The 27,289-nt window shown below is 36.6% G+C and overlaps 1 long non-coding RNA gene and 2 pseudogenes across 1 annotated transcript in view; 2 read left to right on the top strand and 1 right to left on the bottom strand.

Moving 5' to 3' along the window:
• Nucleotides 1-27,289, bottom strand: part of LOC142840218 (uncharacterized) — a 184,880-nt gene that overhangs the window by 93,834 nt on the left and 63,757 nt on the right. The gene's annotated exons all lie outside the window — the stretch shown is intronic.
• On the top strand, nt 14,854-16,261 carry LOC142840698 (cyclin-D-binding Myb-like transcription factor 1 pseudogene; annotated as a pseudogene).
• The window catches only part of LOC142841547 (ADP/ATP translocase 2 pseudogene), a 30,891-nt pseudogene continuing 28,989 nt past the window's right edge, over nt 25,388-27,289 (top strand).

Below are 27,289 nucleotides of genomic sequence, written 5' to 3'. Positions count from 1 at the left end.
AATGTCTAATTTCTTTAGTTCTTTATATAGTTTGGAGATAAGTCCTTAGTCTAATGTGGGGTTGGTGAAGATCTTTTCCCATTCATTAGGCTGCCTTTTCATATTATTGACTGTATCTTTTGTTTTACAGGATTTTCACAGTTTCTGGAGGTCCCATTTATGTATTGTCTGTGTCTGTGATGATGGGGTTACATTTAGGAAGTGGTCTCCTGTGCCCAAGCAGTGAAATATACTTTCCACTTACTATTTTATCAGTCTGAGTGTCATAAGATTTATTTTGAGGTCTTTAATGTACTTTCACTTGAGTTTTGTACAGGGATAGATATGGATCTATTTTTATTTATCTACATAATGACATAAAGTTATGCCAACACCATTTGTTGAAAATTCATTCTATTATCCATTGTATAATTTTAGATTCTTTGTCAAAAATCATGTGTTCAAAGGTGTGTGGTTTAATATCTGGGTCTTTGATTTGATTCTATTGGCAAGCCTCACTGTTTTTATGTCAGTACCAAGCTGTTTTCATTACTTTAGCTCTGTAATAGAGGATGGTGACAAAGATGGTGCTGCCTCCAGAAGTTCCATTATTGTACAGGATTATTTTGGCTATGTTGAGTTTTTTTGTTTTTTCATATGATGTTGATTATTGTTCTTTCAAGGTCTGTGATAAATTGTGTTGTGATTTTGATGGGGATGGCATTGAATCTATAGATTGCTTTCAGTAGGATTGCTATTTTTATTATGTTAATCCTCCCTATCCAAGTACATAGGATATATTTCCATCTTCTGGTATCTTCTTATATTTCTTTCTTCAAAGAGTTAAAGTTCTTGTCCAATACATCTTTTAATTTTTGGTTAGTGTTATCCCAAGATATTTTATGTTTTTGTGGCTATTTTGAAAAACGTTTCTCTTTTTTTTCTCAGCTTTTTCATCATTTGTATATAGGAGGGCTACTTATTTTGAGTTGTTCTTGCATCCTGCCACATTACTGAAGTATTTGTAAGCTGCCGGAGTACCCAAGTAAAGATTTGGGGTCATTATATCATCTGCAAATAACAAAAATTGACTTCGTCATTTTCAATGTGAATCCCCTTGATCTACTTTTGCTGTCTTATTGCTATAGCCAGAACTTCAAGAACTGTGTTGAAGAGACAAGGAGAGAGTGGACAACCTTGTCTTGTTCCTGATTTTAGTGGAATCACTTTGAGTTTCCATTTAACTTGATGTTGGTTGTAAGATTGCTATATATTGCTTTTGTGATGTTTATATATGTTCCTTGTATCACTGATCTCTCCAAGATTTTTATCATCAAGGGATGTTGGATTTTGTCAAATGCTATTTCAGCATCTAATAACCATATGGTTTTTTCCTTCAGTTAATTTATATTGTGGATTACATTGATAGATTTTTTTAACTTGAACCATTCTTGTGTTTCTGGGATGAAGCCTATGTGATCATGTATTATGATTGTTTGATGTGTTATTAGATTTGGTTTGCCAGTATTTTATTGAGTATTTTCGTATCCATGTTCACGAGTCTCTAAGACAATACAATAAATCCATGTCCATTGTCTTCTATTGTATTGTCTTTCTTGGTTGAATCTTAATGCACTTTTGGTATCAGGGTAACTGCAGCCTCATAAAAAAGGAGTTTGGCAATGTTCCTTCTGTTTCTATTATGTTGAATACTTTGAGGAGTATAAGTATTAGCTTTTCTTTGAAGTTCTGGTAGAATTTTGCACTAAATCCATCTAGTCATGGGCTCTTTTTGGTTGGGAGGTTTTTGATGATAGCTTCTATTTCTTTGCAGTTTATAGGTCTATTTAAATTGTTTGCCTGGTCTTGATTTAATTTTGGTATATGGTATGTATCTAGAAAATTGTCTGTTTCTTTTATGCTTTACAGTTTCATAGAATACTAATTTTTGTAGTATGACCTTATAATTCTCTGAATTTCCTCAGTGTCTGTTATTATCCCGTTTTCATTTCTGATTTTGTTGATTTGTATGTTCTCTTTCTGCCTTTTGATAGTTTGGATAAGGGTTTGTCTATCTTGTTGATTTTCTCAAAGAAAAATCTGTTTCATTGATTTTTGTATTGTTTTCTTTGTTTCTATTTTTTGTTTATTTTCAGCCCTCTATTTGATTGTGTCTTTTCTTCTACTCCTCCTGAGTGCATCTGCTGCTGTCTTCTAGAGATTTCAGTTGTGGTGTTAAGTCACTGATATGAGCTTTCTCAGTTTTCATTATGTGGTTACTTAGTGCTATGAACTTTCCTCTTAGCACTGATTTCATACTGTCCCATAGGTTTGGGAACATTGTGCCTTCATTTTCATTGAATTCTAGGAACTCTTTATTTTCTTACTTTCCTTCCTACTTTCTTTTTTTCTTATTTTCTTTCTTTCCTTATCTCTTTCTTTTCCTTTCTCCTTCCTTCCTTCTTTTCTTTTTTCTTTCTTTCTTTCTTTGTTTTTTATTTTCTTTCATTCATTCTTTTGTTATTTCTTTCTTAATTGTCCCACAGGTGGTTCAATTGTTCACTGTTAAATTTCCATGTGTTTGTAGGCTTTCCGAGAGTAGTGCTATTGTTAAATTCTAACTTTATACCTTGGTGATTCAATAAGACGCAGGGGGTTGCTCCAATTTTTTGTATCTGTGGAGGTTTGCTATGTTACCAAGTATGTAGTCAATTTTAGAGAAGGTTCCATGAGATGCTGAGAAGAAAGTGTGTTCTTTTGTGTTTGGCTGGAATGTTCTATAAATTTCTGCTTCATCCATTTGATTCATAACATCTGTTGGTCCTATTTTTTTCTTTGTTAATTTTCTGTCTGCTTTATCTGTCCATTGCTGATAGTAGAGTGTTGATGTCTCCTACTATTAGTGTGTGGTGTTTGATGTATGATTTAAGTTTTAGTGATGTTTCTTTTATATATGTGGGTGCTCTTGTATCGAGGACATAGATGTTTAAGATTGAGACTTCATCTTGAAGGATTGTTCCTGTCATGAGTATAATGTGTTCTTCTCCATTCCTTCTGATTGATTTTAATTTGAAATTTATTTTGTTAAATATTAGGAAAACTACAACTTGTTTCTTAGGTTCATTTGATTAGAGAATCTTTTCCCAAACCTTCACTTTGAGGTAATGTCTGTCTTTGAGGTTGAGGTGTATTTCTAATATACAGCAGAGGGCTGGATCCTGTTTTTGTATCAATTCTCTTAGCCGGTATCTTTTTATAGGTGAATTGAGTTCATTGATAGTAAGAGATATGAATGACCAGTGGTTGTTAATTCCTGTTATTTTTTTGGTAGTAGTGATTGTGTGTTTTTCTTCTTTGGGTTTTGCTGGTTTGAGGTTTTATGTTGCCTGTGCTTTTGTGGTTCCAGTTGACTTCCTTGGGTTGTGGTTTTCTTTCTAGTACTTTATCTAGGAATATCTTGTCTTTTCCATCAATGGTGATTGAAAATTTTGCTGAGTATGGTAAACAGGGTTTCCATCCATGGTCTCTTACTGTCTGCAGCACATCTGCCCAGAGCCTTCCGGCTTTTGTAGTTTTCAGTTAGAAGTCAGGTATAATTCTGATAGGTCTCATTTTTGTTACTTGACCTTTTTCAGTTCTTAATATTCTTTTTTCTGAATTTTTTTGCATTTTGATTATTATATGACAAGGGAATTTCTTTTAATCCAGTTTATTTGATGTTCTGTTAGCCTCTTGTACCTTCATAGGTATATCCTCCTTTAGGTTAGAAAAGTTTTCTTCTATGAATTTGTTAAATATATTTTCTGTGCCTTTGAGCTGGAGTTCTTCTCAATCTTCTATCACTAGTATTCTTAGGTTTGGTCATTTCATGGTGTTACAGATTTCCTGGATACTTTGTGTTAAGAATCTGTTGGATTTAATGTTTTATTTGACCAATGAATCTCTTTCCTCTATAATATCTTTAGCACCTGAGATGCTTTCTTCTTTCTCTTATATTCTGTTGATTATACTTGCCCTTGAAGTGTCTGTTATTTTACCAATGATGTGGGAGTGTCATATATCAATTTGTTGATTTCATTGGTTAAGTAATAAACAAACTGCTTGGGCTCATAGCTTAGAACATAGGTAGGTGGAGTAAACAGAACAGAATGCTGGGAGGAAGAGGAAGTGAGGTAAGACGCCTCAGACAGAGACACCATGCTCCCGGCTCCTGGGCAGACACGGGGATAGCTCTGCTCTCTGAGGCACATGTGATGAAGCTCTGACCCAGGATGGACGTAGGCTAGAATCTTCCCGGTAAGCGCACCTAGCTGTGCTACATAGAATATTAGAAATGGGCTAGTCCAGGTGCGAGAGTTAGCCTAGAAGAGGCTAGATAGAAATGGGCCAAGCGGTGTTTAAAAGAATACAGTTTCCATGTAATTATTTTGGGGCATAAGCTAGCCATGTGGGCGGCCGGATGCCAGGAAAGTAGCCCGCCGATATTAATACAACATACCAAGATTTTCCATATCCATAATTCCCTCGGTTTGTGTTTTCTTTATTGCATCTATTTCAGTCTTCAAGTCTTGAACTGTTTGCCTAACCTGTTTAATTGTTTTTTTAGTTGTTTTCTTGGGGTTCTTTGAAGGATTTATTAATTTCTTCCAATTTTTTGTTTGTCTTTTCCTCCAGGTCTTTAAGAAAGTTTTTCATTTCCTCTTTAAAAGTCTCCATCATCTACATAAACTTATGATTAAAGTCATTTTCTTCTGCTTCTTCTGGCTTAGTTTGATCAAGTATTCCTGTTGTGTGACCACTGTGTTATGATGTTACCCTGTTGCTTCTTAGGTTACATGAATATTTGAATTGGTTCCTGTGCAACTCTTTCTTCAAATGAGGACTGCAATGTTGACTGAGGTTTCTGTTCCACCCAGTCCCACAGCCAGTTAGTCCCAAATAAACACATAGATGTCTACATTAATCATAAACTGGTTGGTCTAGTAGCTCAGGCTTATTATTAAATTTTTTAACTTATATTAACCCATAATACTTGTCTGTGTTAGCCATGCAACTTGGTACCTTTTTTGGTGTGGCAGTCATATCTTACTTTTTCTGTGTCTGAGTTCCTCTGTGTTGACTGCAGACTGACACTTTCCTCTCCCAAAATGTTCCTGTTCTCCTTGCTCTGCCTCTATTTTCTGGCTAGTTTCTCTGCCTATACTTACTGTTTAGTTACTAGCCAATCAGGATTTTATTAAAATACATTTGACATGGTACAGTCGATTGTCCCACAGGATGACAGTATCTTTGCAACTTGGTCCAATCATTGCAATGACTGTCTGAGACTTTGGGAATTGTTCTTGGTCTACTCTGTACTGTCAATGTCTGTGTCTCAGGGACCCACTGAGGACTCTCTATTCCTGCTCTCTTGGTCCTCTCATTTGGTCCCCTCAGCATTGTAGCAAGATCTTGGTATTCTCAGTATTATAGCAAGCTGTGTTTCAGAGTTCCAGGTTGCAGAAGGATAGGAAAGTTTGGGTGAATTTTGAAATGTTCATTTCACATCTTTTTTTCCCTTTGGCTCTTTTTTTACAAGCTATTATTTAGCTAAATTATGTTTTCATATCTTAAATTGTTAACATTATTTCATTCAACCTCATTATCTCAGTATTTACTCTGGCTTTTGTTCATATCCTCCTGACATTTTTATCATGTTTATTCTTTTTTATTTTTTTGTTTCTATATCCCAACAAAAGTTTCACTTCTTTTCCTGCAAGTTCTTTACCCAAATCCCCCCTCCCCTGTCTACGATTCCTTCTCTTCTGTTTCTTTCAGATACAGGCATCTATCCCATGGATATCAGACAGCCATGATATGTTAATTTGCAGTAATGCTAGAACTGTTTTCTTCTATTAAGGCTGGATGAGGCAATCTGGTAAACAAGGAACCAGTGTCTAAAACAGTCCCTGCTTTCACTGTTAGAAATCTCACAGAAGACCAATTTACACAGTTATAACATGTATACAAATGGCCTAGCTTTGTACTATGCAGGATCCCTGGTTGTTTTTTCCATCTCTGAGAGTCCCTTCGAGCCCAGGTTAATTGGCTCTATTGGTTTTCTTGTGGTGTCCTTCTTCCCACTGACTCATATAATCCTTCTTTCCCATCTTCCACAGGAATCACTGAGCTCTGCTTATGTTTGACTGTGGTTCTCTGTAAGTTTCCATCAGTTGCTGGGAGAAGCCTCTCTGACGATAGATGGTCTAGGCAGCAATCTATGACTGTAGCAGTGTATTATTAGGAGTCATTTATTTTTGCCATTTATATTTAATTCTATACTTGATCTCTGGTGTATTCTGCCTCTAAGCCCAGGCCCTGCATAGAAAATTCCATCTAAGGATATGGGTCTCCACCTGTGCCAGACAATAGTTCATCACTCCAAAATTTTCTGTGTCATCTTTTCCCCAGCACATCCTGTAGGCAAGACAATTTGTAGGCTGAAAGTTTTGTGGTTGGTTGATGTCCAAGTTTCTTTTTTAAAAAATATTTATTTATTTATTATATATACAACTTTCTATCTGTGTGTATGCCCACAGGCCACAAGAGGGCACCAGACCCCATTACAGATGGTTTTGAGCAACCATGTGGTTGCTGGAAATTGAACTCAGGACCTTTGGAAGAGCAGGCAATGCTCTTAACCTCTGAGCCATCTCTCCAGCCCCCTGATGTGCAAGTTTCTATACTGAAAATCTTGCCTTAAATGAGATGGTTAAATGAGATGGCTAATTCAAGGTCTATATCCTCCAGTACTCTTAGCCCTTGTGAGGGTCCCTCATAGGTTCCTGGGTGTTTTCATGGTTCTAGGTTTCTAGCTCATCCCAGAAATTTCCCCGAATTCTAGTTGCCTCTCCCAATAGTATCTTATTCCATTACTCCTACACCTGAGCTCTCCTTTTCATATCCATATACCCCCTTTCAAGTCCCTCCCCCATACCCACTGGTAATGTTCCTTATATTCCCCCTTCACAGTGAGATTCATGAACCACCCTTGACCTCTCCTTTATAATTAGCTACTCTGGGTCTGTGAGTTATAGCATGGTTACACTTTAGAGCTAATATTCATGTTTTAGTAAGTATATACCACAGTTGCTTTTCTGGGTCTAGGTTACTTCACTCAGGATGATTTTTACTAATTCCATCCCAGTCAGCAACTTTCCAAATGTCATTTTTATAACAGCTAAATTATTCTCTATTGTGTAAATGTACCACATTTTCTTTATCCATTTTTCTATTGAACTATTATGAATAAAGTTGCTATGAATGTAGTTGAGCAAATATACTTGTGATATGTTGGAGATTTCTTTTGGTATATGCCCAAGAGTGCTGTAACTGGGTATTGAGAGAAATAGATTCCTAGTTTTATGAGAATCTGCCATGTTGATTTACAAAGTGACTGTACAAGTTTGCACTCACAAGAGCAGTAGAGGAGTGCTCGCCTTGCTCTACATCCTCTGCAGCATAAGCTGTCGTGTGTGGTTTTTTATCTTAACCATTCTGACAGGTATAAGATAGAATCTCAGTGTTGTATTGTTTTGCATTTACCTCATATCTAAAGATGTTAAACATTTCTTTAAGTGTACTTCAAACATTTGAGATTCTTCTCTTGAGAATTCTGTTTATATCTGTATCACATTTTAATTGGTTTATTTATTTTTCTGCTGTCTGCTTTCTTGAGTTTTTAATATATTTTGGAGATTAACGTTCTGTGGGATTGATTGAGATATTTTCCCATTTTGTTCTATGTATAGTTCCCTTTAACTTACAGAAGCTTTATGTTGTATGAGATTCCATTTATTAATTTGTCAATTGCAGTGTGTATGCTACTGCTGTTCTATTCAGGAAGTGGTTTCCTATGCCAATATGTTCAAGGCTACTTTCCACTTTCTCTTCTATAAGGTTCAATGAAATTGGATTTATGTTGAGGTCTTTGATCCATTTGGATTTGAATTTTGTGAACAGTGATAGATTTGGAACTATTGACATTCTTCTACATGTCTCCATCCATTTATGCCAGCACCATTTGTTGAAGATGCTCTCTTTTGGGGGGGCTTGCATAATTTTGAAGTTTTTGACAAAAAACAAATGTCAGTAGGTATCTTGATTTATGTCTGGGTTTTATATATTATTCCATTGATCAACAAGCCTTTTAAAGCCAATACAATGTAATTTTTATTACCAAATTGCTATCACATATTAGTACAGCTTGAAAATGGGGATGGCTATACCTCTAGAACTTCTTTTAGGTTACATGAAAATTTTAGCTATCCTACATTTTATTTTTAATTTGAAGTTGAATATAGTTCTTTAAAGGTCTATAATGAATTGTGATTGAATTTTGATGGGGATGTATTGATTCTGCAGATTCATTTGGTAAGAAAGCCAGTTTTTCTATATTAATCCTGTTGATGCATAAACCTGTGAGATCTTTTCTTTGGTTATCTTATACAATTTCTTTCTTCAAAGACTTGAACTTCTTATCACACATGTCTTTCACTTGCTTTGTTATTGCTTGACCAATATATTTTACATTATTTGTCAAAATTGTGAAGAGTGTTTAATATTTGTATTGAGGATGGCAGTGATATTTTTTGAGTTAATCTTGTATCCAATCAATGCAGTAAATTATTTATAAGCTGTAGGAAGTTCCTGGTAAAAATTTTGAGGGGGTTGCTTATGTATACTATCATAATATATATGATATCATAATATCATAATAATGATACTTTGACTTCTTACTTTCTGGTTTATATCCCCTTAATCTCCTTTAGTTGCGCTATTGCTCTAGCTAGAATTTCAAGTACTATGTTGACTAGTTATCGAGGGAGTAGACAGCCTCATCTTGTTCCTGATTTTAGGAGAACTGCTTTGTTTTATTCTTCACTTAATTTGATGTTGGCTGTCAGCTTGATGTATATTGCTTTTATTATGTTTTGGTATGTTTCCTGTATCCATGATATCTCCAATTCTTGTATAACAACTTGATGTTGGATTTTGTCAGGATGAATTTAGTCTCATAAAATAAATTTGGCAATGTTCCTATTTTGTGGAAGTATTTGAGGAGCATTTGTAATAGCTCACATCTGAAGGTCTGATAAAAAATTATACACTTAAACCATCTGGTAATGGATGGAGATAGAGACAGAGACATTGGAACACTGGACTGAGCGCCCAAGGTCCAAATGAGGAGCAGAAGGAGGGAGAACATGAGCAAGGAAGTCAGGACCGCGAGGGGTGGGGCTGATCTAATGGGAGCTCACCAAGGCCTGCTGGACTGGGACTAAAAAAGCATGTGATCAAACCAGACTCTCTGAACATATCAGACAATGAGGGCTGACTGAGAAGCCTAGGACAATGGCACTGGGTTTTGATCCTACTGCATGTACTGGCTCTGTGGGAGCCTAGTCTGTTTGGATGCTCACCTTCCTAGACTTGGATGGAAGGGGGAGGACCTTGGACTTCTCACAGGGTAGGGAACCCTGACTGCTCTTTGGACTGGAGAGAGAGGCGGAAGGGAGTGGGGGAGGTGGAAAAAAATGGGGGAAAAAAGATTTCTGCCCAGGCTCTTCTGCCTTTTACAATGTCCATTGAGATTTCAGGTATAATTCTTCTAGGTCTGTCTTTATATATTGTTTGGCATTTTCTATTTCAGCTTTTATCTTTCCTTCTCCTGTAGGTTTAATGTTCTGATTATTATGTGGCACAGGGACTTTCTTTTTTGATCCAATCTATTTGGTGTTCTGTAAATGTCTTGAACTTTTATGGACATGTACTTTTCCAGGTGAGGGAAATTTTCTTCTATGATTTTGAAAAATATATTTGATAGATTTTTGAGCTGGGATTCTTCTCCATTTTCCTTTTCTATTATTCTTAAGTTCAGCTTTTACATGGTATCCCAGATTTCATGAATGTTTTGTTTTTGGAGATTTTTAGATTTAACATTTTCTTTGATCAATGAGAAACTGTTTTTTTTTTTTTGTCTATTGTATCTCAGACACCTTTATCTCTTGTATCTGATGTTGATGCTTGCATTTGTAGTTCCTGTTTACTTACTTGGATTTCCCATTTACTAATTTCCCTAAGTTGCGTTTTCTTTATTGCTTCTACTTTGATTTTCATGTAATAGTTTCTTTCACCATTTCTGTTTATTCTTGGCCTTCTTGGCATTCTTTAGTTTGTTTTTTTTTATTTTCCTCTAATTTTTTTATTTTCTTTTTCTTGATTTCTTTAAGGTAGGGTTTTTTTAATGACTTCTTTCATCTTCATAAAGTTGTGTTTAGGTTCATTTTCTTGTGAGTCACTCATCTTGGGATATGTAGGTCTTGCTTTTGTAGGATACCTGGGCTCTAGTGGTAACATATTTCTTTGGCTGTTGCTGATTAGAGTTTTACATTGCCATTTAGCCACCTGGGTTTCATATGGTTAGTTCTAGTTCCTTATTTCTGAATTTGTCTTTGTTGGATGAGTATTTTTTTTCCTTGGTTTCTGTTTTCTTTTTGGTTTTATAGTCTTTGTGGCCTGGATTTCTTGTTGCTGATGTGACCTCTAATCTAGGAGGCAGTCTCTGTTGACATTTGCAGTTGGACTTCTTGCAAATCACTTAGTCTTTGATGTAGCAAATAGTTTCTGTTCCTCTGATTAGTGCAGACTGTTCTTCTGCCTAGTGTGGCCTGCACTTAAGCAGCAGAAGTCTGCTCAAGCTGGTGTGGTTTTCTCCTACTGTGAGTAGTGTGGCTTGCAGGTAAGTGGTCAGAAGTTAATTGAGCTTGAGGGCAGGGCAAGCAGGGCTGATGACGAGCTGAAATTCTGAGGGTTATGAAAAGTTTCTTTAGGATGAAAATCTAATGAGAGGGAAAGTTCCACTGACAGGTGCCTTACTCAGTGTGATTCTAACTGGTATCGCCTGCCCCTGAGTGGAATATGTCTGCTGGGGTTGGGGGGCATGACCCAGCAGTAAGTCTAGAACAAGCTAGGATGTTATGATGACCATGCTTATTCTTGATTTTTTGAAATCATTGTCTTATAAATCATCTAGGTCGGTTTGCCAGGGGACTATTACTATGAGAATGTAAAATTATGAGATGGAAAATTACTGTTTTGGTTACTCTTATTTTTGTATTTGTGACAGGCTCTATGTATCTGAAGTAAGGTTGTTTGTAGTATTTTTTGGTATGTAAATATTAATGCTCTTATATTGAATGGGTTTTTAATGTTCCACTTCCTTTTACTTCAACTTCTCAGGTGTTTGACTATCTTCGTGAGTCTTATAATTCAGTCCTTGGGTGATTCTGTGCATTTGTTCATATGTAGTTTCAGAAGTAGTCTTTGTTCATTTCATGATAAATGAAGTTTCACAGATAAGGAATAGAACCCACAGGATTCTAAGAGTTGAGTCAGTCTTCAAGAGTCTGTGGTAGGTGCTTAGGTATTTTCCACAAGCAATGGATGATACTTGTTTTGGTGATATGAGTTTGGGGTTCCTACCTAAAAGATGGTCAGACAGGGTTTCTCAGAAAGCAAGTGCCAGACTTGTGGTTCTAAAGCAAGTTAAGTGTTTGCATGGAATTATTGGTGTGAGTGTAGTGCTTTTCCGTGAAAATGGGTAATCATCCAGTTTCCCTGGGTGGGTGGAGCAAGAACATCTATTCTAGTGTTAGCTAAGAGAAGAAACCAAGTGTGCATACTGGGTATGGACAGTTTCTGTTGGAAGTGTATGACCTCTGATTAATAATGACAAGAGAACTAAGGGAACTGGGGAAGTGGAGATGGGTTAACAGCGTATATTGTTGATCCTCAGATGAAGAGAGTATACAGGAAGAGGTACAAAATGAGTCAGGACAGGGAGTCTGTATGTAAGTTGCTTATCTTATCATAAGAGTCTAGTGCTCATTCCTCAATATGGAAAACACTCAGATAGTGAAGATGGCTGTAGTTAGAAACATCAATTATTTCTCTGCCTAGAGAAAGAACTAAATAAATAGGTGCAGCAATGACTTTGTAGTAGAATCAAATTGTGTGAGAGAGTCTAGTCTCCATGGCAAGGGATGGAGATAATCTTTTTCTTTCTGAATGGATGGGACAAAAATTCATGCTATATATCTGAAGTGAGTAAGTTAAATGGGGCTTAAAAAAGAAAAGGGCCGATGCATTCATTTGGCAGGTCACAAATGTCCCAATTTTGCTCACGGGTGTTAAGACCATATAAATAGTTATGGCATTGTAAGTGGTAAGCTGGGTCTTCTACTATCAACTGTTCATTGAAGCAAGTGCTCACAGTCATGACAATAGGCCAAAGTGATTTCTCATTTTAGAATCCATCTTCTCAGATGACTTATGGTTTTGTTAATTTTACAATGAAAACTAAGGTGTACAACGCCTTACTATTCACAAAATATTTCACAGCATACAAGTGACTTTTCTTTTAATATTCTGATAGATTTTAATAACTTCATTTCATTTATATCTTTAGTACCAGATTTTTCTTTTGTTATAAATTCTCCAGGTCATGTTCTATTCTTCATTAGTTTCTTGCTTATGCCACTGTCTTCTTACCACTACTTAGTTTCAATTTATGCCTTTTTTCTACATATATTTTACTTCATAACACCATTTTCACTATTATACTTCATTTACATTCATCCCTGAGTTTATAGCTAATGACTGTGTATGTATTGAATATCAGAAGCTAAGCCAGTTCTATTATTTAGAGCATGTATTCATCTTGGTTATTTCTTTTTCAAGATGAGGTCAGATACGTTTAGACATCTAAGTTTTCTGAGTATCCTTACCTTTCAAAAAGGTAGTCATCTAAGGCTAGTCTTACAGTTTTCTCAGAGTAGGTCAACTAGTTCCATCTTCATCTTGACTTCTGTACATACTCCAGGTTAATCTATGAACTATCATTTTCTGAATCTTCTTCTATTAAATGTGTAAATAATTCTTTCAAGGTATGTAAATAGTGTTCTCTTATGGTATTATAACAGAAATAATTACTGATTACTCAAATATTATTACTGTTACTATTACTATTTTTCCAACATGAATGGAATTAATATAGCTATTTATTCTGTATGTACGTATATTATCAACATATATTTATATATTACTCAATTTTTCATCTAAACTTTGAGTAGATTATATACCATACATGATAGAAATGCCTACAATCTTGACTATGAGATTGTTCCAAATTTGATTGCATGTCAGTGTTAAGTACACAAAAATCTATCTGAATTTTCTTATACAAGAGAATGGAAAAGATACTGGGGCAATATTTAAAAAAAAGTTTGAATAAATATATTACATAAATTTTCAAGTTTATTTAACTAATAAAAGAGTATTAATAATTGATTCTGGATAGAAATTCAAAATATAAATGTGTTATAAAATACAGGTGGGCAAATAGACAATAAGCAATTTACTACAAAGATGAGTAAAGCAGTTGATATACACAGAAGACTGAAACTTGTCTTACCTTCTATTAAAATAATAATGACAAACAGAAAAGAAAATACTACCCTGAAAAACACTTAGTTTCCAGAAATGAATACTAAAAAATCAAAGAAGTCTATTGCATTATCACACTTAATTTTAACCTGTGTAAACAAATGATTACTGAAAACATGAAATTGTATGATAATTTAATTTACCATCTTTAACAAAGTGATTTATGTAAATGTATACAAGGATGTGATTATCAACAAGACAATATCATGAAATTAAAGACACTATGTAGGTTATTGTCTTTTTTCATATTTATTTATTTATTATGTATACAATATTCTTTCTGTGTGTATGCCTGAAGGCCAGAAGAGGGCACCAGACCTCATTACAGATGGTTGTGAGCCACTATGTGGTTGCTGGGAATTGAACTCAGGACCTTTGGAAGAGCGGGCAATGCTCTTAACCACTGAGCCATCTCTCCAGCCCGGTTATTGTCTTTTTTATATTGAAGTATTTACCATATTAAGTCAACATCCAACACACCCAACATACATTTAACTTTCAAAAGACATATTATATGTCAGACAGCAAGGTTTTAAAATATTTCACACACTTATAGAAATTGTGATGTATTCATATTCTTTATTAGACTGAAACATATCAATAAAAAACAACACACTATTGTTTCCTTCCAAGTATACAGGTTAAATTAAAATAAATTTTGACTATTGTGGTGAAATTTATACCAAATAGGTCTTTTGTTATGCAATTTAAATAACTTCTACAATAAAATTCAACACATATTACTATCTGCATTGTATTTATGTTGTAACTTTTTTTCTATGAACTTCCTTGGATTCTGAAAGTCAGTCTTCCTTCTTTCATCAAATGTTTTACATTTTTATGAGGGAACATTATGTGGAAATGTATTAATGTCTAAATTTCTTTTGTATTCTGAAATCTGTTTGAGAGAAATGCCTTACTTACTATAAAAACATATGTAAATAATGGCATTCTAGGGTCTGTCTGTTTCAATTTTAGTATTTGTTGGATGTAAGCACTGCAATGGAAATATGAAATGATCCTAGGATTCAATTAATGGACAAATACAATTTTATTTTTCAGGGGTTAATTGCATATTGAGATAAATCAACGATTCTCCAAAGTTTCCATGTTTAATTATTTGGAATCTCTTGAACTAGTCCTGTGTTCTCAGATTTTTCATCAAACACATATTGCCAACTATATCAGGAGAAAAGATAAAGTATCAAGCATCCTCAAGCTCAACTATTTCCAGTCCTTTGTCACACTTAGCAGCTTTAGCTAAACCTCTGCTTGCCTATGTTAAACAAGCAACCATTGCAGATAACACCACTTTCATGTTACTCAGATTAAGAAGAGACTGGAGTATATGTGAAATGTTGTGGCTGATCTAAGCCTGACACTAGATTTGAAGATGAGTACATTTGAAGGGGATTCTGAGCCAGTAACAGTTGAAATTGTAACTTCTGTCTTACCTACGGAAGACACAGAAAGAAACCTCATTCTCTGCCTTCAGAATGAAGCTAATAAAATGGAAAACCTTACTGAACCTCCGAATAAGAGGCCTTGTTTGTCCTCAGAGGATGATTCTACTCCTTGGGTACCAGCAGCTGCATTCCCACTACCAAAAATGGAACAGAGTTTTCAGTTGGCCACAACCTCAGCCACAGAGTTGGCAGATGAAGATGTTACTGCGGGAACTATGTTGCAGTTTGTGATTTTACAGGATGACAAACCAGAAAAAGAAATTCCCTTGGCAAATGAGGAAGAGTCAATCATTAGACAAGCATGGTTAACAACTAAAGAAGATAAAGATAATCTAATCAAACAAGGACATAAATGGAAACAGGGAGTGTGGTCTAAGGAGGAAACAGATATTTTAATGAACAACATTGAATGCTATATGAAGGAACATGGAGTAGAGAATGCCGCAGAAATCATTTTTAAGATGTCAAAAAGTAAAAGAAAAGATTTCTACAAGACTATATCATTGGGTCTGAATCGACCTTTGTGTTCAGTATATAGAAGAGTGGTCCGAATGTATGATGACAGAAACCATATGGGAAAGTACACCCCTGAAGAAAGTGAGAAGCTCAAGGAGCTTTGGCAGCAGCATGGTAATGACTGGATAAAAATAGGTGCCGCCATGGGAAGAAGTCCATCTTCTGTCAAAGACCGGTGCCGACTAATGAAGGATAATTGGAACACAGGGAAATGGACCGAAGAAGAGGAACAGCTTCTCAGAGATGTGGTTCATGAACTGACATGCACTGAGATGAATGAAAAAGTCACACAGGGTGTGTCTTGGGCAACAGTGGCTCAACGAGTAGGTACTCGCTCAGCAAAGCAGTGTCGTGCTAAATGGCTCAACTACCTGAACTGGAAACACACTGGAGGAACTGAGTGGACAAGGAAAGATGAGGTCACTCTCATAAACAAGCTTTCAGAACTTGATGCATCTGATGAAAATGAAATTAACTGGGATGACTTAGCTAAAGGATGGAAAAGTGTTCGTTCACCGCAATGGCTGCATAGTAAATGGTGGACCATTAAACGGCAAATTACAAACCATAAGGACTTCACATTCCCAGTCCTAGTAAAAAGTCTTCAACAAATATATGAGAGCCAAAATGCCAGCCTCATGTTTTGGGAAAGTAAATCAGGATCTGAATTGTCAAATAACAAACCTGATATGAGTGTTCAACAAGTCCCCTGCGGAGTCAGTGGTGTAGAAGATGATAACAGTACATGCATCTGACAGGATTGCAAATTATACTCCAAATTGTTCCTGGTTCTTCAACAGACTACCCTGTGGCTATTCTTAACTCTGAAACAATATCCCTGCCCAATGAACCACAATAGATATTTGAGATTCTTTTTTCTTTCCATTACCTCACCTTGAGTCAACATCCTTCAAAGCAACTTAGCTCAAGGACTTCCCTTAAAGTTCTGGTGCTGCACCTTCTTCTCCTAACCCATCACTTTTCACTTTTTCTCCCCAGAATATCTACTGAACACTAAAATCAATGACATGTGGAGTGTCATATATCAACATTCATTACTAAAATATTTGAGGAAAATAACAATGCTTTTTACACATCCCAAGCAGAATTAACAGTCAATACAGATATCAATTGCTTTGATTTTGTGGTTTTGTAAATTAATTTAAAGCAAACAAATTACCTGACAGAATTATTTAACTAACCTCGTTCTGTAACCATCATTTAATTGTGCCCTTGTTTCTAAATTCAGAGACTCAAAAAGCACAGAGATAATGAACTATGCTACAATTACACCAGAATAATTCTGTGACACCAACCATAAAAATAAGAAATTCACTCTGATTTATCCAGTGCTTGGATTTCTGAGGATTGAGTTACTCACCATAGCAGAGCAAGTGTTTCCTTTACACAAGTGGTGACAAAACCATGGTTTGTGCCCCTTCACTACCTGGCTTTATCAAAGGCATTGGCTTTTACAGGTGCTGAACCTGTCTTGCCATTCACAACAATAATAGCTCTCATAAACCAAAAATGACAAGCATTGCATACCATTGTTTCCTTTATGGGCAACTCCATTTCTAAAGCCAAAAAGGATATTGGACTTGCAAAATATTACTAGTCTATTCTTAGAAACAAGCAAAATTCCAAAAACAATTTTATTAGAGGAGTGATGCCTGAGAGACTTTAATTTCTAATCTTCTGAATCACATGGTTACAGTAATGGCAACGAAGTGTTACTGTATCTGCAGAGAAACAGGAGTGTTTGTCAATAATTCTTACTTTTTATCTCCTGACTCACATAGCTACAGTGAGTTAGTTGTGAACATTAAGACTATGACTTCTTTTTACTATTTTCAATACCACTGAGATCCAGTTTTATAATACTGTGTGAGTGGACAGTGAGTAGTATAATTGTACATCCTCCTGTGTGGAATGTTATCATGAGGGGATTTCCCCCTCAGCTACTTGAAAGGTTTCAAATCACTAAAGGTTAACTGCAGTAATGTTCATATTATACCTCAGACATAGTATTGATCAAATATACATAAGGATTGCTTACATTTTAAATAAATCCTAGAAAGAACTTATTGTATACAAATAAAGATATTTTGAAGATGACTTCATGTTAATTATTCTTGATTAGCCTATTGTTGGCAGCTAGAGTCTATTTAGGCCCTAGAATGTAAGTAAAGAAAATTACTATTATTTTGCTGTTGTTAAGGGGAATATGAATTATTAAACAAAACAACTTTTATGGACGATGTTTTCACCCTCTCATCTAATTACTACTTTTAGTTCATAGTTAGAACAGGGAAGTAAAACTAAATGTCAAAAGAGGTATAGTCCTTGAACTTGATAACCAGAAAAGGTTTATTACATGTATAATATTAAATACACAGAAATCAGAGAGAGAACCCATGTTGTTCCTTCACCAGGCAATATGCTACATTAAATTGCAAATTTAAAGACAAATGTAACATATGTAAGAAAAAACACAGATCAATTTTTATTCCTGTTGTTTTTGTTTAAACTGGCTTGTAGATTTGAATTGAAATGAAAACTATAAATATTCACCAAAAGTACAGTTATATAGTTTAATTTTGATGATATAATTACAAGCATAATTAACTATTTCACATTAACAAAACGCAAACAAGATAAGAAATGTGTGTTAATTAGGGAACAATTTGTTTGTGTTAAGCTTAATAAGAACAATGTCTTACAATGAAAAAGATTAAGATACTTTCATGTATGTGTGTTTGATGAAAATTTTCTGCATGAAGGGATGTTTAAAGCAATCATGAAGACTTCTTATAGTTTAACTCAAACATGGAAATCTTTCACAAAGATGCCCTATCATATTACAAAAGCATTTGTTCAACTATGTTCATAGCAGCATTATTTGTAATAGCCAGAACCTGGAAACAACCTAGATGCCCTTCAATGAAAGAATGGATGAAGAAAGTGTGGAATATATACATATTAGAGTACTACTCAGTGGTAAAAACCAATGACATCTTGAATTTTGCATGCAAATGGATGGAAATAGAAAAGACTATCCTGAATGAGGTAACCCAGACCCAAAAAGATGAACATGGGATGTACTCACTCATAATTGGTTTCTAGCCATAAATAAAGGACATTGAGCCTATAATTTGTGATCCTAGAGAGGCTAAATAAGAAGTGAGTTCACAATTTGAACATAAAAATTCTGAATATCACTAATCACAAAGAAAATGTTAATCAAAAACTTCATCAGTTATCACCTTAGGCTGGTAAGAAATGGTTTATATGAAAGTGGTAAAACAAAGAGCAGTTAATGTGAATGTAGAGAAAAGAACTTTTGGAGCTGTTGGTGGGAATGTAATTAGCACTGATAGTGTGGCAAACAAATTACAACCTCCTTGAAAACTTAAAAATTCAGATACCAAGTATGTTTTTTATTCTAAAAAGTACACCAAATGTTATTTCTGTTTTCTTAGTTTAAACTTTAGAGTCAGATTCATTCAAATGGATAATGGCAATTTTTTTCCTTAAAACTGTTTTATCTTTATTGAAAACAAAAAGACCAGAGACAAATAATTGTTGGGGGGAGGACCTTGGACTTCCCACAGGGCAGGGAACCCTGACTGCTCTTCGGGCTGGAGAGGGAGGGGGAGGGGAGCAGAGGAGGGGGAGAGAAATGGGAGGCAGAGGCGGGGAGGAGGCAGAAATTTTTAATAAAAAATAAAAATAAAAAAATAAAAGAAAATAAAAAAAGAAATCTTTAGGCTTAACATGGAATTATTATAGTGTATTTGGTACAATTATACTTGGTTGTTTTAAACTTCTTCCAGAAGACTTGGTTCCTTTCTGCTTCTTCTCAACAACTAATTTGGTCTCAGAATCTTTGAAACTTGCTAGTCTGAGAATCTTCTTTTTAGCTTGTCTCATCTATGAATGAGTCTCAACAATCTTTATTGTTTACTACTGGGAGGGAGGGACCTAGAGAATCTTGTTCTTTTCAGGTACTTCCTGAGGCTGTATTGACTTTTACCTTCTGCCGTAAAGCCTCTAGGAGAATGGAGTGTTTCCATAATGGAAGAAACTGTTACACTATAGATGGATTTGAGGTCTTTGTGGACTGTACCATTTTGTATATCTTTCAATGTCTACTATCTCTTTATTTTTATTTAATTTTTATTTATTTAATTTTTAGCTAATGGCAATTTTTATCTTTAGAAGGAATATCTTGCTTTTTACCTAATGTGAATGTTTCAAGCATGCCTATGCTGGTTGCAATGTAATTGACCTAATTTTGAACCCCAGTTCCGCAACTAACTAAGACAGATCAATTGAGGCAATCTGATGATGGAGGAAGGTCATTGGCTAATAAAGGAACTGCCTAGGCCCATTTCATTGGTTAGAAGATAGGTGGGAGGAGTAAACAGAACAAAACGCTGGGAGGAAGAGGAAGTGAGGTTAGACTCGACAGCTCTCCTCTCGGGAGCAGACGCCTCAGAGAGACACCATGCTCCCGGCTCCTGGGCAGACACACGCGATGAAGCTCTGAAGCTCCAACCCAGGATGGACTTAGGCTAGAACCTTCCCGGTAAGACCGGTGCTACACAGATGATAAGAAATGGGCTAGTCCAGGTGCGAGAGTTAGCCTAGAAGAGGCCAGGTAGAAATGAGCCAAGCAGTGATTAAATGAATACAGTGTCTGTGTAATTATTTCAGGGCATAAGCTAGCCGAGCAGGTGGCTGGGGTGTTGGGGACGCTCCTAATTACTACAATCTGATCTCTCTAGGTCAGATTTCCCTTAACTCTTATTGAAGTTACACACTACATTTTTGAAAGATTTGATTGAAGTTTGAAATAAAAAGCTTCATGTAAAATGTTTCAGTTGATGATATGGACTAAAGAAAGTCTAATTACTCCTCTCATTAATGACATTAAAAGATCCACATAATTATATTTTGTTAAGTGATCATATAGATAAATAGTTGTTTGAAATTATTTGTAATGGTTTCAATTTTTAAAATATATTAGATTGTACATAAAATCAATAACTTGGAAAAGATGTTCCATATTCTACACTTTATAATCTTTAGGCTTAGCCACATAGCTGTATATATACATTGTACAGCATAAAAAATTAGTACACCCTGAAAAAGTGACATACACTGGCAAAAAAAAAACCCTCTAGTGTATAATGGTACAGTGATAAATGTTCCAAGAAGACAAACACAGATATGAAATATAGATTAACAGCTGCCAAGGTTAAGGGAAAGCATGTTGAATTGTATGTGATTACTAAATAGGGGCAGTGTCAAAACGTTGTGTCAAAATTTTGCAGAATCTCATAGTAAGAAAGGTTATATAAGGGATTAAAAAAGAAAACAGAAATGTAGAATGCACAAAATGAGACTAATGAAAACAAAAAAGTATACTGGAGAAGATCTAATTGATATTTATATTAGAAATATTTTGTGGTTTTATTCTTTTTTCTGTATTTTGAGTTCCAAATAATTTTGGATAAGTAATAAGGGCTGATTTGAGGAGATTCCATCCTAGTCAGCAGCCACATTCTTCCAAGACAAAACTAAATCCATGAAGTATTAACTACTCAAGAGAAAATGCGCCAGAGAACACTGACCAGGTAGAATAGATGCACAAGGAGTTTGGTGGAGTCTCATGTATCTGCCCATCTGTGTTTCAGGACTATACACAACACATGCTTTTTATGTGTTAGCTGAGGACCTAAACTAGAATCTTTAGGTTTATCCAACAAACACTACATTTTCTGAGCCATATCTTATGCAAATGAGGTTGCTTTTATAAACAGCCCACTGAAGATATTAAAGATAATACACAAGTTTCTGGGAGAATAAATCATATAAGAAAGTAGAGCCCACTTGACCAAATCACTTTATTGAAAGCATTACTTGCCAACACTGTTTCATTGATAATTGAATTTTTCACATGAGATCATTTATGGTCACATTACAAAACTGTATCACTCTAGCACTCAAATTACACGTGATCACATAAAATTGTCAATATGGACAAACAGGGATTCTGAAGCCTGAATCTACTTGCCTTAATCTGGTGAGTTTTCATGGAATTTTAATGATTACTTTGGGAAGAAAATGTTGAACTACCATAAAGCTTTATATTCTTGAAATGGGTAAAAACTAATTCTTTATGTGTCCTTTTACAAATTCTTCACTGAAGCAAACTAGTCTATGAGAATTTTTTTTGAAATCCTGACCATAATTTTCATTATCTTTAGAATCACAAATTAATTCTGGCTCTGTCTTCAGCTATGCCCAAATTTTTATTGGAATGTGGAGTCTATTTTGAGGATGTGAAACTTAAGATGTAGGAAGATTACCAGGGGACAACAACAAAAATGATTAAAGGGGAATAAAGTAAATTCTACAAGAATTAAAAGAAGTAGGAAGATTATAGTTATTTCAACAAAGAAGATGCTAGCAAAATGGTAAGATTCTTAATAATATTCCCACATGTTTTGAGTTACTTTTTTATCCATTGATAAGAAAAATATTAAATTCTAGGTAATGTATTTAAATTCTCTTAGCATGGTGTGTTTGGTTATTTATATCAGGAAAATGAAAAATATTTCATAGGTACTGTACATATTTCACTGACTCTTTGAATTGTTTTAAGTATACTTCTTATGATAATAAGCAGGATAAAAGCCTTAAGAGCAACTATTTTTAAAATTATATTTTGATTGATGTACACTCATCCACATGTATCAAGTGATATTTTAACATATGTAAACATTGGATAATGCTTGAATTGCATTAAATTTATATATTTCCTTGAGATTTATTATTTGTGATGAAAACTTAAAAAAAATTAAAACATTTGGAATAAAATGTACATTATTGCTATCTGTACTCACCATATTGTGGGAATGCACATCAAAAAATTTCTATGTAGCTACAATTTTGTCCCAAGTGATTATAATTTTATATCCTCCCTTTTCTTGATGTTTTAAAGTCTCTTTTACACACTATTGTGAAAATTTATATCAGCATCTTTTTCTAGCTTCAACTTGATAAATAATGCCACTTGTTGCTTATCTTTATGTGACTGACTTATGTACCTTAACATAATAATCTCTATTTCTATGCTGTCACTAATGACAAGATGTAGTTTTTTTTGTGTTAGAATTAGTGTTCCATTGTCTGATTATTATATGAAAAGAACATATATTAAAATTTTCTTTAAAAGAAAATGAAGCTCTTCTTATCATTCCAAAAAAAGCATATCTTTATTTAAATTCATTGCTGGTTCAGAATCTGAGTAATTTTTATATTTGCATTATTGTCAGAATCTAGGGTTAGAGAAAAAGGCATATATGTTAAGTAGAACTACTATGAAAAGTAGTATCCAAAATGAATCATTTTGAATTGGGAACAATTAAATTAATCTTTATGTATATGATAACATTTTAGAAACTAGATCTTTCAGAGAAAAATTGAAACACTTTTTCATTAAAACTAAAAGTAATATCAGACATAAATTAAAAGAATGAGTTTCGGTTAATTGTTAATTATTTCCTGGCCCCCAGAAAGCTAGAGTAAATGGAGCTTTAGGGTAGATGTCATGTTCTAGTTTATGATTGTACTTATAACATCTATATTAGTACAAAAAAAAGAACTTTGAATATTTAACGTAGGTTAGCATTTTTCTAGGTTGGGTTCTGATGATTGATGTTCTTAAACAAGTATAGTGATGCAAATCTGTTGTTCCAACTACTCAAGAAGTTGAGGCAGGAAGGATATAAATTCAGGTCTGAATATGCAAGGAAGTGTCATTTTTTTCTAAAATATTCTTTGAGATTTTAATTCTAATACTATGCTTCTCCTTTCCCTTTTCTTACCCCAAACCCTCCCATGTGGCACTCCCTGATCTGCTTCAAATTATGGACTTCTTTCTAGAGAGCTGCGTGGAGCCACACCTGATGGCGATGTAGAGAGCTGCGTGGAGCTGCACCTGATGGTGCTGGCTCCCGCCCTCCATGATACCGAAAGCGAGTACTCTCTGTGATAATCAACTCCTATGGCTATGACTGTCAGCTGCTTGCATATGCGTGGACCTATGGGCAGTGCCCACCTGGCAATCCGGGGTTGGCGGCCCGTGCCTTTTTAAGGACTGGGAGAGGTTTGCCCAGGGAGAGAGGGGGAGAGAGAAAGAGAACAAGGTCCTGAATAAACTGCCTGCAAGAAGAGCTCCGGTGTTGCGTCTTCCTTGCTGGTTGAGGCGGGTGCGACAACTGGTGGCCTCATACGGGCAACCTCCAAACCTCTCTCCATGGAGCCCAGAACTTGCTGCAGTCATGGGGTGCACCAGTAAATCCTCAGGTAAGATTGAGGATCCGTGACAAAAAGCGGGTTTTCCACTCTCGGTAGAAGAAGGGAGACCAGGGCAATAGGGCCACGACAAAAGCGGACAGGTCAAAGTGAAACGGGGCAGTAGAACCAAAGTGAAACTAAAAGAAAGAATGGGATTTTAGAATGGGTGCTTCAACATCACACCTGATTTTTCTGACTCTTAACAAGCTGTTACATTCAAAAAATTTAAAAATAAAACAGAGCACATTGGAGAGGTTTTTGGTTGAATGTGACACAATTGCCCCTTGGTTTGCAGTCTCTGGCAATCTTAATGTGTCATCCTGGGACAAGCTTGGTACGATATTCATGTGGTTTGAATCCCCGAGACCTCCTGAAATGTAGCAGTGGAGTGTGAGTGGCAGCTGCTCCAAGGCGGTGGGTGCTGAGGGGCTGCGATGCGTGCAAACCCTGGAACCTACCTTGAGGACTGATGGGCAAGAATGCTAGGCCCACTTCCAGCATGGGCCTCAGGACACAGAAGCGCAGCAGACCGCAACAAGGCCCGTTGGCCTGGACCTCTGTCACAGCCCGGGGCAATCGGCCTGGATGGGATCTGCCCCACCACGACAGGCTCAGGGCCCACCGCTCCACCCTGCCATGCCTCCACCTCCCAGCTCGGTGGGGAGGTGGAGCCTCTGCCTCTCCCCAGTTGCTGCTACGACCCATGTCCCAGCGCAGCTGAAAATGGCAGTAAATTGCAGTAAATGCCCCTAAGAATACAGCGTCCCCACTCAGCAGGAAATAGCCAGACAGATTGACAACGCCCAAATTCCCTAAAACATGGTGTAAGTGGGACCCCTTCAGTTGTTGCAGAGCAGCAAGCCTGCTTTCCTGAGTTCCGTTCCACTCCATGCACCAGTTTGGACCCAGAATGAATGCAGTAGGGCTAGAAGGCAGCTGGAGCAGAGCTTTGCTAGGTGGCTGTGGTGGAAGGCACATTGCCACAGCCCAGTCGGTGCCTAGCCTGGCAGATGCCACAGCAATGCCAAGAGTATCAGCAAACGCAACAAGTGCTGGATCTGAGACAAGCTGGAGCACAGACCCCACAGGGCTACCCGAGAACGCAGCACAGCTGCGGGGCAAGGAAAAGGCTGTGGCAGTTCCAGACACTGCATGCCGCTGAAGAGTCTGCAGCAGAGCGAATTTGAACAGCTGCTCTGAGCAGGAGACCTTCAGGAGTTCCTGATGGCAGGAGAATGGTTTCTGGTGGGTTTGGCTGGGACGTGGATATCTCTATATAATCTGCCCCTGAATACAATAAAGGGGGCATTCTTGGGGAATTCAAGGATGACTCTTCTCAATTTACTCATGCAGCTAATTTGTCTAGAGAATTGTCTAGCTGTCTTTTAGGTAATTGGTCTGGTGAATTCGAAAAACAACTGGAAAAGCTGCGAGTGGCGATTGCAACTGCAAATTCCACACACATGGATACCAGCCTGGCTGAAGGACTATCCTCCTGGATCACTACAGCCATGGATCATCTAAAGGAGTGGGTGGGAATAGGAGCCCTAACAGGCTTAATGGTGCTTGCCTCCCTGTTATGCCTATGGTACATTTGTCACATAAGGGTTTCACAGCATCTCAATGCAGTTGTGATCATTCAGGCCTTCACAGTCATTGAAGCAGGACAGTCCTCTCAAGCTTGGTTATCTATATTTGAGCACAGGATGCGAGGCTTGTGCACTGCACTTGAGGTCAGAGAAGTCGACCTCAAGAAGAGCAAGTGTGATTGCATGTGGGTTGGTGTCTAACTCCCACCTCTGTAAAGAGACACCGGACAGGTCTAGTGTTCTCTGAGTGGATTACACCTGGACAGACACTAATACATGTTCCATTTTTAACAGAGATCAGACCTCTACTCTTGCCTGTTGCTTTACAAAACAAAAAGGGGGAACTGTAGAGAGTTGCGTGGAGCCACACCTGATGGCGATATAGAGAGCTGCATGGAGCCGCACCTGATGGTGCTAGCTCCCACCCTCCATGATCCCGAAAGCAAGTGCTCTCTGTGATAATAAACTCCTATGGCTAAGGCCTGATTCATGCTATTATCACGCAATGATTGTCAGCTGCTTGCATATGCGTGGACCTATGGGCAGTGCCCACCTGGCAATCCGGGGTTGGCGGCCCGTGCCTTTTTAAGGGCAGGGGAAAGGGCAGGGAGAAGAAGCCCAGGGAGAGAAAGAGAGAAAGAGAACAAGGTCCTGAATAAACTGCCTGCAAGAAGAGCTCCAGTGTTGCGTCTTCCTTGCTGGTCGAGGCGGGTGCGATACTTCTTTCTTTACTAATTATAATTGCATGAATATACATTGATATTCCTAAATATATCTGGCTCAATCCAGATAATGATACTTTGTATGCATGTTCTTAGGGCTGATTTAGGGAAACTGAACAACCAATCGGAGTGTTCATCCCTGGAAAACAAAACCTCTTTCATTCCCAGCATTCTTCATTTAATTGTAGTTAACAATTGTGGATGGTTAGGCTTCATGAGATTTTTTTTTCTGTCCAACTGATCATATTCACTGATGTGCACCTCACATTTGGGAAGTCATGCTGTGGAAATTTATGGGTATAGACTCTGACATTTGTAGGAGACACATTTTTTTACAGCAAACACTCTGATATTCAGGGTCTACAGTCTTTCTATCCTCTTCAACAATGTTCTCTGAGCCTTAGGTATGGTACTGTTTTATATGTTGAGCACTGAAAGGGCAGAAAAAACTCCATATTGAGAAACAATTCCATTTTAGACAGAATCTAATTAAGGAAAGGTGAATGCACTCCCAGCAAAGCCATAAATATTTCCAAGAAACAGTATCTGTCTCGGTCTAAATGACCCCACCAGGGTGTGTGAACAAATCTGCTTACAACTACTTGCTTCAAAATCCCATAGGGACCTGACTAACTATTGTTATTTTTGTCTGCTGACAGTTGCTGTTTTGAAATTTCCCTATACTAAAACCAATAAATTCAAAGGTTGTATGCCTATACCCAATCCCAGTACCCTGAGGGCTAAGGGCCATTTTCCTCAACCACTGTATCAGTGTGTAAGATTACAGTAAGAGTTAGTTTGTAATCAATAAGCCGCAGTGTGTTTGCATCAGATAATGGCTCCGTTGTAGTCTTGGTTGGGGGATCTGTGCCTCAGGTACAACTGCACAACATCTGTACATTTTGAGTTTTATGTCAAAAAGCAATTGGGAGAGGCTGGAGCTACAGCTTTATGGTAAAACTCTTGTCTATCAAGTCTAACATCAACTTTAAAACCATCTCACTATGAATTTGTTAACATGTACTTTCTTACTATTCTTTCAGTTTCCTTATATTAAGGAAATTGCATAAATTTTGTAGCATTCAGTCCCTCTTTTAGTGTT

This window comes from Microtus pennsylvanicus, chromosome X, assembly GCF_037038515.1.
Source record: "Microtus pennsylvanicus isolate mMicPen1 chromosome X, mMicPen1.hap1, whole genome shotgun sequence".
Classification (NCBI taxonomy): domain Eukaryota; kingdom Metazoa; phylum Chordata; class Mammalia; order Rodentia; family Cricetidae; genus Microtus; species Microtus pennsylvanicus.
This window is presented reverse-complemented; position numbering and strand designations above follow the sequence as displayed.